The sequence below is a fragment of the Camelus bactrianus genome, chromosome 25 (assembly GCF_048773025.1).
Source record: "Camelus bactrianus isolate YW-2024 breed Bactrian camel chromosome 25, ASM4877302v1, whole genome shotgun sequence".
NCBI classification, from domain to species: domain Eukaryota; kingdom Metazoa; phylum Chordata; class Mammalia; order Artiodactyla; family Camelidae; genus Camelus; species Camelus bactrianus.
The window spans coordinates 1,551,327-1,561,184 of record NC_133563.1 but is presented as its reverse complement, the minus strand read 5'-3'; the positions used below and the strand labels follow the sequence as shown (position 1 = coordinate 1,561,184).

Below are 9,858 nucleotides of genomic sequence, written 5' to 3'. Positions count from 1 at the left end.
ACGGAGTATTGCGCGTGCGCACTCCCGTGACCCGCGCTGGTGGGGCGGGGCGGGGCGGGGTGGGGCGGGGCCGCGGGGGCGGAGCGGCGCGGCGCGCGGGACGGAGGCTTAGCGGGCTGAGGTTTGCACCTATAGCAATGGACTCGCGCGCCGGGGCCCCTTCAGCAATAAAGGTACGCACCGGGCGATTGGCCCGACGTGAGGCGCGCAGAGATGACGTAGCGGGGACCATTTTGGACGTTACTTTAGTTAAGAGCTTGGTAAAATCCTGTATCTTCGCTTTAGGTCCCATTGCTGAGAAGAGCTATTTGGAAGGTAAGAAAGGAAAGTAAAACATTTCGCTAAAACCGTTAATAGCTATCAGTGAGAATCTTTATGTTGAATCAGTCAAGCAGTAGGGAATTTAGTTCTCTTTTTTATGTTCAAGGTCGTAATACCGCAGTTTTGGAGGAAAACAGCTAAGTGAGAAAATGCTGCTTCTTGAAACGGATATAGCGGTGGAAACAGAAGAGATAGTAAGGATTGAGTATCGTTTAACACAGGAGCTTAAGGACCTGTGCTTAGTGATAAAAAGGCTGTTGGCAGGGCGCTTGAAAAGAATCAAGAGATAACAGAAATGTGCAGTCCTGATCTGGCACAGAATCGAATGACCGAAGTTAACGCAAAACGACAACATTTCGCAGCATGCAGGGAAAAAAAAAGAGAGAGAAAAGAAGTCAGGATAAGTACGGGAAAGAAGAGAAATCTAGAGGGCCTGTCCAGGAGATGCAATCTACGCGTAATAGCAATTCCTGAAACAGAGGAGACAGAACAAAGGGAGCTCAAAGTACAATTACGGAACTAATTGAAGAAGATATTCCAGAGTTGAAGAGGGAACTAGATGTACAAATAGAAAAAGCTCGCAGGGTACCATTAACATTTAATGAAAAAAAAAAAAAGCATCACCCAGATACATCCTACTGATATTTTTAAATTGGAAGGATAAAGAAAAAAATTCTATGAATATCCAGAGGGAGAAAGTAGGTTACTTATGAAGGGGCAAAAGTCAGGCTGATCTCAGACTTTTCTCCTATTTTTAATTATTGGGGGAGGGGGGCAAATTTGTCTGTAATGGTAATCCTGGTAGTGTAAAAAGAAAATTTCCAAATCACTGATTGAGGAGGTAGTGGATTAAACCTTATTTTGCATGTGCCTTGCCTATAGGAAATCAGTACCTACTGCTTCATGTAGTAGCTCATTGTAAATAAGTTACTAAAAATAGAATATATATTCCAATTTTTTGGATTGGAGAGGAAGTAGTGAAAAACACCAAGGAAGCATTAAAATCAGCATAAAGTAGATTGGCAGAGGTACAGGTAGTTACCACACTCATAAACTGGTTAAATATTTCTATTAAAAAGATTAAAATTGGGTCAAAGATCAACCTCTAACCCTGGATACTCACATTTGTATAAAACAAAGGATAAATGTTTAAAGATTATGGAAACCATAAGTCATGGTAATGGAAGTAGGGAGCAATATTTTTATTAGACAACTCAAGCTATAACATTTATAAAACATACAGTACAGGTTGTAACATTTAAGGGACTTCATGAGGTAAATAACATGCCATTCATATGTAAAATGTTCTATTGATGTGAGTGGTAGTTTTACTGATGAATATATGTTTTAAAAATGGTGCATTTAAAATTGGTGCATTTTATGTGTTAATAAAGTAATCCTTCCATTAAAGAGAATACACATGGCAAAAATTGTTGGACTGTGACTTCAATACTTATGCTCTGTAAAAAATCAATTAAATGAAAAGTGGAGATAGTTAAGGAGTAGTTAAATAGTTCGGAGGTGTGTGTGCTTTTCAAATTATCCTGAAACATTTCTAAATGACCTCATATTAGGGTACAGAGAAAACTTTAATAATACATTTCTAGAAAGCATAAATGATCACGTTGCAAAAAAGCCTAGGAACTAAGTTTAAGTGCTTGAAAAATAACATACTTGGAATTTTTCAAGTGTTCTAACTTTTGGGTCAACGAGGAAATTATAACAAATACTGATAATTTAGAAACTGCAACAATAAGGGCATTATGAGTTATATGTTATGGAGAGGATGCACAAAAGGCAAGGGACTAGGCATGAAAACACTAGATGAAAAGTGGAATGTGCTCCTAGTAACGACTTTCTAAATTTTGCTACCTTCCAATTGTAAGTAGTGGATTTACTTCAATATAAGCTGTTCTTAGTGCCACACTTAACTTCTCGGTGCCAGATTTTTCCCAACTGAGTTTTACCATAATGTATTCTAAGCAGCTAACAGTTAACTCTCCAAGAGGGAGAAGCCAATTTCTCTCTCTCACCACCACCAACTGCCCTCCTCTCTCCCCACCCCCACTACCCCTTTTTTGTTCTCCCTTCCTCAGACCTCCATGTAATACTTCTTGCTCTACAGTCTTTTTTATTGAAACGTATGGGCCTCAGAAAAGCCTCACATTGCCTGGGAACTTGCTAGAAATGTGGTATCTCAGGTTAAAAGCAGCATGGGATTAGATTATAAAATGTATTCTTAAGCTCCTACAGGTGTTCTCAATTCACACAATACATTGTACATTATAATGCTTAATAAATGTTAAATAGTAATAGAATCTAGAAACAAGTTTGCTTAAGCAGTATTATCTGAGAGATTCTGTGACTGAATTGTAAGCTATTGCAACATCCCTATTGAATCAAAGATTTGATCACATTTTCCAAATATTTCAGATGAAAACTGTTACTTCTGTTTCTCTCCTGTCTTGCAAATTTTTAAAGATGGGACACAAGGGAAAGTTCAGGTTGAACAATTCAAATTTGAAAATGTTGAAGGAGTACAACTTAAAATGGCAAAGAAAGAATGAGCCTTTCTCTAGTGAATAAAATAACCATGGAGTAGATTTAAATTCGTTATTTCAAGGTTTCTGGATAAAATGAAAGATCCACCTACAGCAGCTATAAAGGGCCTGAATTAACTATCTGATTGGTAACAGGGGGATAAATAGGAGCCTTGGCAGTAATTGGAACAGTAGCTCTATTAAGTTACAGACAGGACTGTTTTGATTCTTCAATGATCTACTCTACCGAAGGTGATAACACATTTGTGTTAGCAAGACTCATGCTGCTCAAATTTGAATATATGCTAACCAATTGCCTGAAGAGCATATTAAGATACAGATACTGATTCATCAAATTTAGGGTAAAAATGAGATTCTATGTTTCTCCCAAGTCCCCATGGATTGTTGGTGCTGCCAGACTAGGTACCTACCACACTTTAAAGAGCCACAATAATAAAACCTATGCTGTATATACGTACCATGAAAGTGAGGCTCAAAAAAAAAAGTAATTGGCTTAAAACCACACAGTAAGCATCAGAACCAAATCTGATTTCAAGACTAATTTATGTCATCTGTATAATCCTGCCTTTCATCCATACTACAGCACCTACCTAGAAGATTGTGGTGAGGATAAACTTTATGTAATAAGGAAGAAAGCTCGTTACTTCAGATACTGTACATATGCAGAAAACAATGGCTCATGGAGGGGAAAAATAAGTTTTGTTTGTAACATGTTGAGCATGATTTGTGATAGGGACATTTGTGGATAAGTCACACAGGTATTTAGAAATTCAGGTCCCGAGCCAGGAGAGGTGTGAAAATTGGAAATTGCAGTTTTAGTTTTCTGATTTGAAGGTGGTATTTGAGGTCATGAGAAGTCACCCTGGAAATAATAATAGGAAATAGAAGAAAAAAAGGAAAGGTGGTTAAACCCTAAGGGACACAGTTATATTTGGTGGGTAGGTATTTAAGAGGAATGGAGTATTTAGGTTTTTAGTTCCAATTGAATTAAATCTTGAAAACAGTTCACTACAGTCAACTCTATACTTCCAGTTGAATAATAAGTAGGAGGAGCTTTTATCTTTGTACTAGATTTTTTAAAAAACTTACAGTTTGCAAACTATTAAAAAATCTATAATGGCACACGTTGTTCCATTATAGATTCTAATTTTGTAGTTCACTACTACCTATCTGTATCTGATTTTTGTTACTGGTAGCAATTATGTTCTACAGAGTCTCTCCAAGTATCATTGTCCTTAGGAGAAATACAGAATTAGGTTCCTGCAAGACTCTGGTCACATTATTATCACCAACTGATCAATACATAGCCTTGTTTTAAGGTATCTTGTTTAATGTCTGTTGGTGATTCACTAATGTCAAACTCATGGCCAACAGAACTATAACTCATGGCCTGAGTGAATCTTACCTAACATATTTTCTCTGTAAGGTACTTAATAATAATACATAGCACAATACTTAGGGACCATTTTAAACAGCAAAATCACCGATAAAAAGCACAAAAATGCAAAAAGCACACTAAATATATCCCAGAAAAGGTACTTGTTTACAGTATGAGAGCTGAGACAAGATAGGGTGTTACCTTGTTCCACTTCATCTAGGATTGTGTGTCAGGTGACCCAGTTTTTTTTGTTGCTCTGCATATGTGCATGAAAGAGCCATTAGTTTTGATTTGGGGATTACTATTTTAGTAAACAAACACAAATGCAGAAAAATAAACAATATGGACTAATTCATTCAACATGTTTCTTGTTCAGTATTTTTCCACCTCGAGTTTGGGAAACCACATTTCCATTAATGAGACCTAAGAATTCTGGCTTCTTTTGCGAGGGTACAACTCTGATGACTCCCACAGAATTGAGGATCACTACAAAGGTTCTGAAGGACTTGTACGTGGTTACCGTGAACCGCTCAGCTGACTCTGCTGTATTCCATTCTGTTGGCACTGAGCAGAAACCCTAGATTACTAGCAGCCATTGTCTTGTCCTCTCTGGGACAACAAGAAAAGAATGTTTCCGGTATGAAACAGAACAACTTGAAATCTAGAATACCTGTCCCAAATGTTAATTTCAAAGAACTCTCAACAAGACTAAATGATGGTATAAATCTGTGTGCCAAAAAAGATATATTTCAAAGGTCACAAGTTACCAAAGCAGGGTTACTTACATACACAGCTGAAGGGAATTGGGCTTCAGTTTTAATTGGCAATTTTGAGCCTCTCATCCTAAAGTCTATCATGATGATAAAACAGAAATGATATATTTCTTAGTCTGTGTGAGCTCCCATAACAAAATACTATAGATTGGGTGGCTTACACAACATAAATTCATTTCTCAGTATCCTGGACTGAGAAGTCAAGAATCAAGATGCCAACAGATTCTGTTTCCAATGAGGGCTCTCTCTGGCTTGTAGGCCGCTGCCTTCTCATTGTCTCCTCACATGGTTTGGGGGGTTGGGGAAGGGCAAGGTGCAGGAGTGGGAAAGAGAGAAAGTTCTCTCTGGCATCTCCCTATGAGGACACAAATCCTGTTGGATTAGGGTTCTACCCTTATGACCTCATTTAACTTTAATTACTTCCTTATTCCAAATGCAGCCATACTGAGGTTAGACCTTCAATACCTGAATTCTGGGGAGACACAATTCAGTCTACAGCAATATGGGAAGGCTATACATTTTGAGACATGCTGCCTAACACAACGGCTAGTTTACCAACACTGAGCCTTTAGGCGGCAAACTGTCTTTTTACTCAGCTATTATATGCTAAATATTTTATAGTAATAAAATGTTGAATGAAAATCAACTTGGAAGTTTAAGAGCTTTTTGGCTTGTGAAAAGTTTAACTGGACTTCTACATTTTCTCTTAAATAAGAACTACAAATATTCAGTTTGCATAATATACCTGCTGTGATTGCTAAAATGGACACACTGCTTTATGACTTATAAAAGTCTTTCTATATTATTACTATCTTTAAACCTCAACTCAGAAAGATAAGAAAGAAAAAAAATTATTACCATCATCAACCATCTGTTAAACATAAAGAAAATAGGGTCCAAGAGGTTTGAAATGGAGCAAATGATACAATAGTGAAGAAATGATCAATGCATTCATTCAATGTGAGTAACTTATTCACATTTCTTGAAAGTAGCTTAGTAGTTCTTATTAAAACCAACTATTTCATTTCTGGAAATTTATCCTGGAAAAACAGTAAGAAAGTATGAAAAACTTGGAAAATTGGAAACAATGTTTATGTCCAGTTATAAGGACTTAGTTAAATATATTAACATGTAATCATTAAAAAGAGTTATATATATACTGATAAGGGAAAGGAACTCATGACACGTAAAAAGGAAAAAAGCCAGTTAACAGCAAATATAGTAATGTTTACTTTTTTTTTTGTTCTATATATGTTTGTCTCTCCATCTTTCTGGAAAATGTAGAAAAGTATTTGATATTGCAATGTTAACAACTTACATCTGAGTGGTAGCTTTCTGGATGATTCTTTATTTACCTCTTTATCTTTCTTTGGCATGTTCATGTTAACAGAAAAATAAAGCTATTTTACTTTTTAAATTAAAACATTTCTGCAGAAATTTTAAGCAAAATATCATAAGTGTTATCCATTATCCCACCATGCAGAGATGTCCTAAGAACAGGATATTTCTTTCTGGGAATTACTTTTCAAATTTCTCATGATACTATATAAAATTTTTCTCCAAGTCATTTACTCTTCAAAAACATTACTGCTGTATATTTTCCCATCACATTTGACTAACCCTTCTGCACATTTCTACTCAAATGTGAGGGGAACTCTCCTACATGCTGGTGGGAATGTGGTTTTTTGCAGCCATTATGAAGAACAGTATGGAGATTCCTCAAAAAACTTTAAGTAGACTTACCATATGTTCCAGCAATCCCACTCCTGGGCGTGTATCCAGAGGGAACTCTAATTCAAAAAGATGCATACACCCCAATGTTCATAGCAGCACTATATACAATAGCCAAGACATGGAAACAACCTAAATGTCCATCAACAGATGATTGGATAAAAAAGTTGTATATTTATACAATGGAATACTACTCAGCCATAAAAAAGAATAAAATAATGCCATTTGCAGCAACATGGATGGACCTGGAGATCATCATGCTAAGTGAAGTAAGCCAGAAAGAGAAAGAAAAGTACCATAAGATATCACTCATGTGTGGAATTCTTTTTTTTTAAAGGGAAAAGAAACAAGAAGACACTAATGAATTCATCTACAAAACAGAAGCAGACTTGCAGACATAGTAAACAATCTTATGGTTACCAGGGGAAATGGGGTGGGAAGGGATAAATTTGAGAGTTTGAGATTTTAAAATGTTAACCACTGTACATAAAGATAGATTAAAAAACTTTCTTCTGTATATAGCACAGGAAACTATATCCAATGTTTTGTAATAACATTCAATGAAAAAATAAGAAAACGAATATGTGTGTATATATGCATGACTGGAACATTATGCTGTACACCAGAAATTGACACATTGTAACTGACTATACTTTTAAAAAAGGGAATCTGGGCATATGCTAATAAGGACATGTGCTCTCCATCCCACCTTCTCCCCCACCAGTACTAAACACTGTTCCACTCAGCAGCTGAATCTCCTGTTGGTGTGAAGCATAACATTGTTCCCTGCTATTACACAATAAATTTTGCTTTGATATAGTAAAAAAAAAAAGTGAATGAAGCCTGCACTTGTTCCTCCATATAAAAACAAAGCAGTGTGCCCTCCCCACCCAGCTTTCCCATTGCCCTGTTTAACCTGTTTAACGTCTCTGCATAGTTATCACCATCTGACATACATATTCTTCTTAAATTGAGTGTTGTCTATCTATCTCCTCCATTGGCTTCCAAGACACACACACCCTCTTCTGCTTTTTCTCCTTTGGTTTTGGCTTCTCCTCTTATCACTTGCTGAAATTTGCTGGGTCCCATAGGGCTCTGTCCTAGGCACATTCGTCATTCTCTACACCTTCTGCCAATTTCAACCCCCATGGCTTTAATTACTACATCCATGTACCAGCTGGACCTTTCTCCCAAGTGCCAGTGTCATACATACACATACAGCCTCCTGGGTGACTTCACTTGGATTGCCCCACAGGTCCTTCAGATTTACCATGCTCAAAATCCTCTTCTCTAAATTTGTTCTCCAGCTTTTTTTGTTTTGTGTTTTGTTCTTTTTTTTTTTTTTTAATTATATATTTACAGGATTTTTAAAAAAAATCTCTGTAAATGACACTACTCCAGATTCTAGAAGAACCCACCTGCATTCTTGTCTGAGCCCATCTACTCACAGTTCCACTCTTCAGCAATTTTTGTCTTTTTTTTTTTTTCTGTTTCTTATTGTCACAGACGTTTTTCACTAGGTGCGTCCTTGGCTTGGGAAGAATACTCAATTTTTGCAGAAGCAGATTTTTATTACCATTCAGATTAAAAATGCATATGTTTCACTTTATCACACATGCCTCACCTACTCAATATCCTAAATGGTGCCCTGTCATCAAGTATGTATCTCCTCTCAAGGCACTGTCAGTCACTTCACCTGCTGTATCACTGGCATAGCCCTGATTACTCCTGATAGCATCTTCTTTTTATTTTTTTATTTTTTTACAGTTTTTTCTATTGAGGTCTAATAGACATACAACAAACTACAGCCAATCAACCAATAAATGGCACCACTGTCCTCTCAGTTTCTTACATCAAAAACCTGGGTATCATTCTTGACTACTTTTTCCCCTTACACTTTACTTGCAGCAAATCATTAAATCCCACCTTCTACATACATCTCAAATCAATCCACTTCCCTCCAGTTCCACTGGCACCACTCTAGGCTCAAGCCTGAGTCAGTTCTCGCCTGTATTACAAAAAACATGCATCTCTCAAGTTTATGACACAATAAGAATGGTTCTTATAAAATTCAAACCAAATTTAAGATTTTCAACTCAAGTAGTTCTTCATTAAGTGTATACTTCTTAATGTACTTAGGGCCATCTCCAGTCTCACTCACCCCATGACACACTCTGTTATAATCTGCTTAAGCCATTCTGGACTTTGGTATCTTGAACTCCCACACTGTTTTTCCCAGGAATGGAATACCTTTAGAACAGTGATTTCTCACCACTGAAAAAATGATCTGCCATCAACTCCCTGACCACTCTATCTAAAGTAATTCTCAATTCTTACTCATTCTTTCTCTACTAGAAGTACCCATTTTTCTCCTTTTAATTTTACTTGCCTTCTTTTACTTTTCTTGTCTGTTTCCTACACTTGAATATACTTCCATGAAGTATAGACTAGCTAGATCTGTCTTCTTCACATTTGTGTCCTCGTAACCCGATACAGTGCTTAGCATATAGAAATCATTAAGTAAACATTTAAATAAATCAAGCATGGACTGGATAATCATTTAGCTATAGTAGAGGCAGATTAAAAAAAAACAGGTTTTTTTTCATCTTTGTGTTATACAGTTACAGAAATATTGTCATATTTTATCCTCAATATTTCTCAAACTCAAATTAGCTCTCATTGGTAATTAGAAGTTAAAAGGTCAAATCGTGCCCCTGTGATGAGATTTTACCCAAAGGAAAATAATAGAATGCCAGTAAATGAAAAGAAACATCTTACAGAACTTTCTCTTTTGGCCTGTTAACTTTCTAGAATTCCTCTTAATTTATATTGTTTCACTTTCTTCAAATATTTTCAGTTGTAATATCTTAAAATCTCTCATTTTTGTTTTCTCACGCATTTCCAAATCCTTTTTGCTAAGTTATTTTCATTTTTCTTCATGGTATTTTCTTCTTTTGCCTATTACAAAAAATTTGTGACATGGGGAAAGAATCCTAACATGAGGGAACTTGGTGTGTTGGATATAGGAAATTGGTACTTAGCATCCATTCCAACTTTCCAGATTTGAAAGAAATTTTCAAAGACTGGAAAGATA

At 36.4% G+C, this 9,858-nt stretch overlaps 1 long non-coding RNA gene across 1 annotated transcript; it reads left to right on the top strand.

The window, feature by feature from the left end:
• Positions 1 to 114: 114 nt before the first annotated feature.
• LOC141574963 (uncharacterized) lies at positions 115 to 7,345 on the top strand. The gene is made up of 2 exons (XR_012502115.1): positions 115 to 315; positions 4,637 to 7,345. It is a non-coding gene; the product is annotated as an uncharacterized LOC141574963 (long non-coding RNA).
• The last annotated feature ends 2,513 nt before the right edge of the window (positions 7,346 to 9,858 follow it).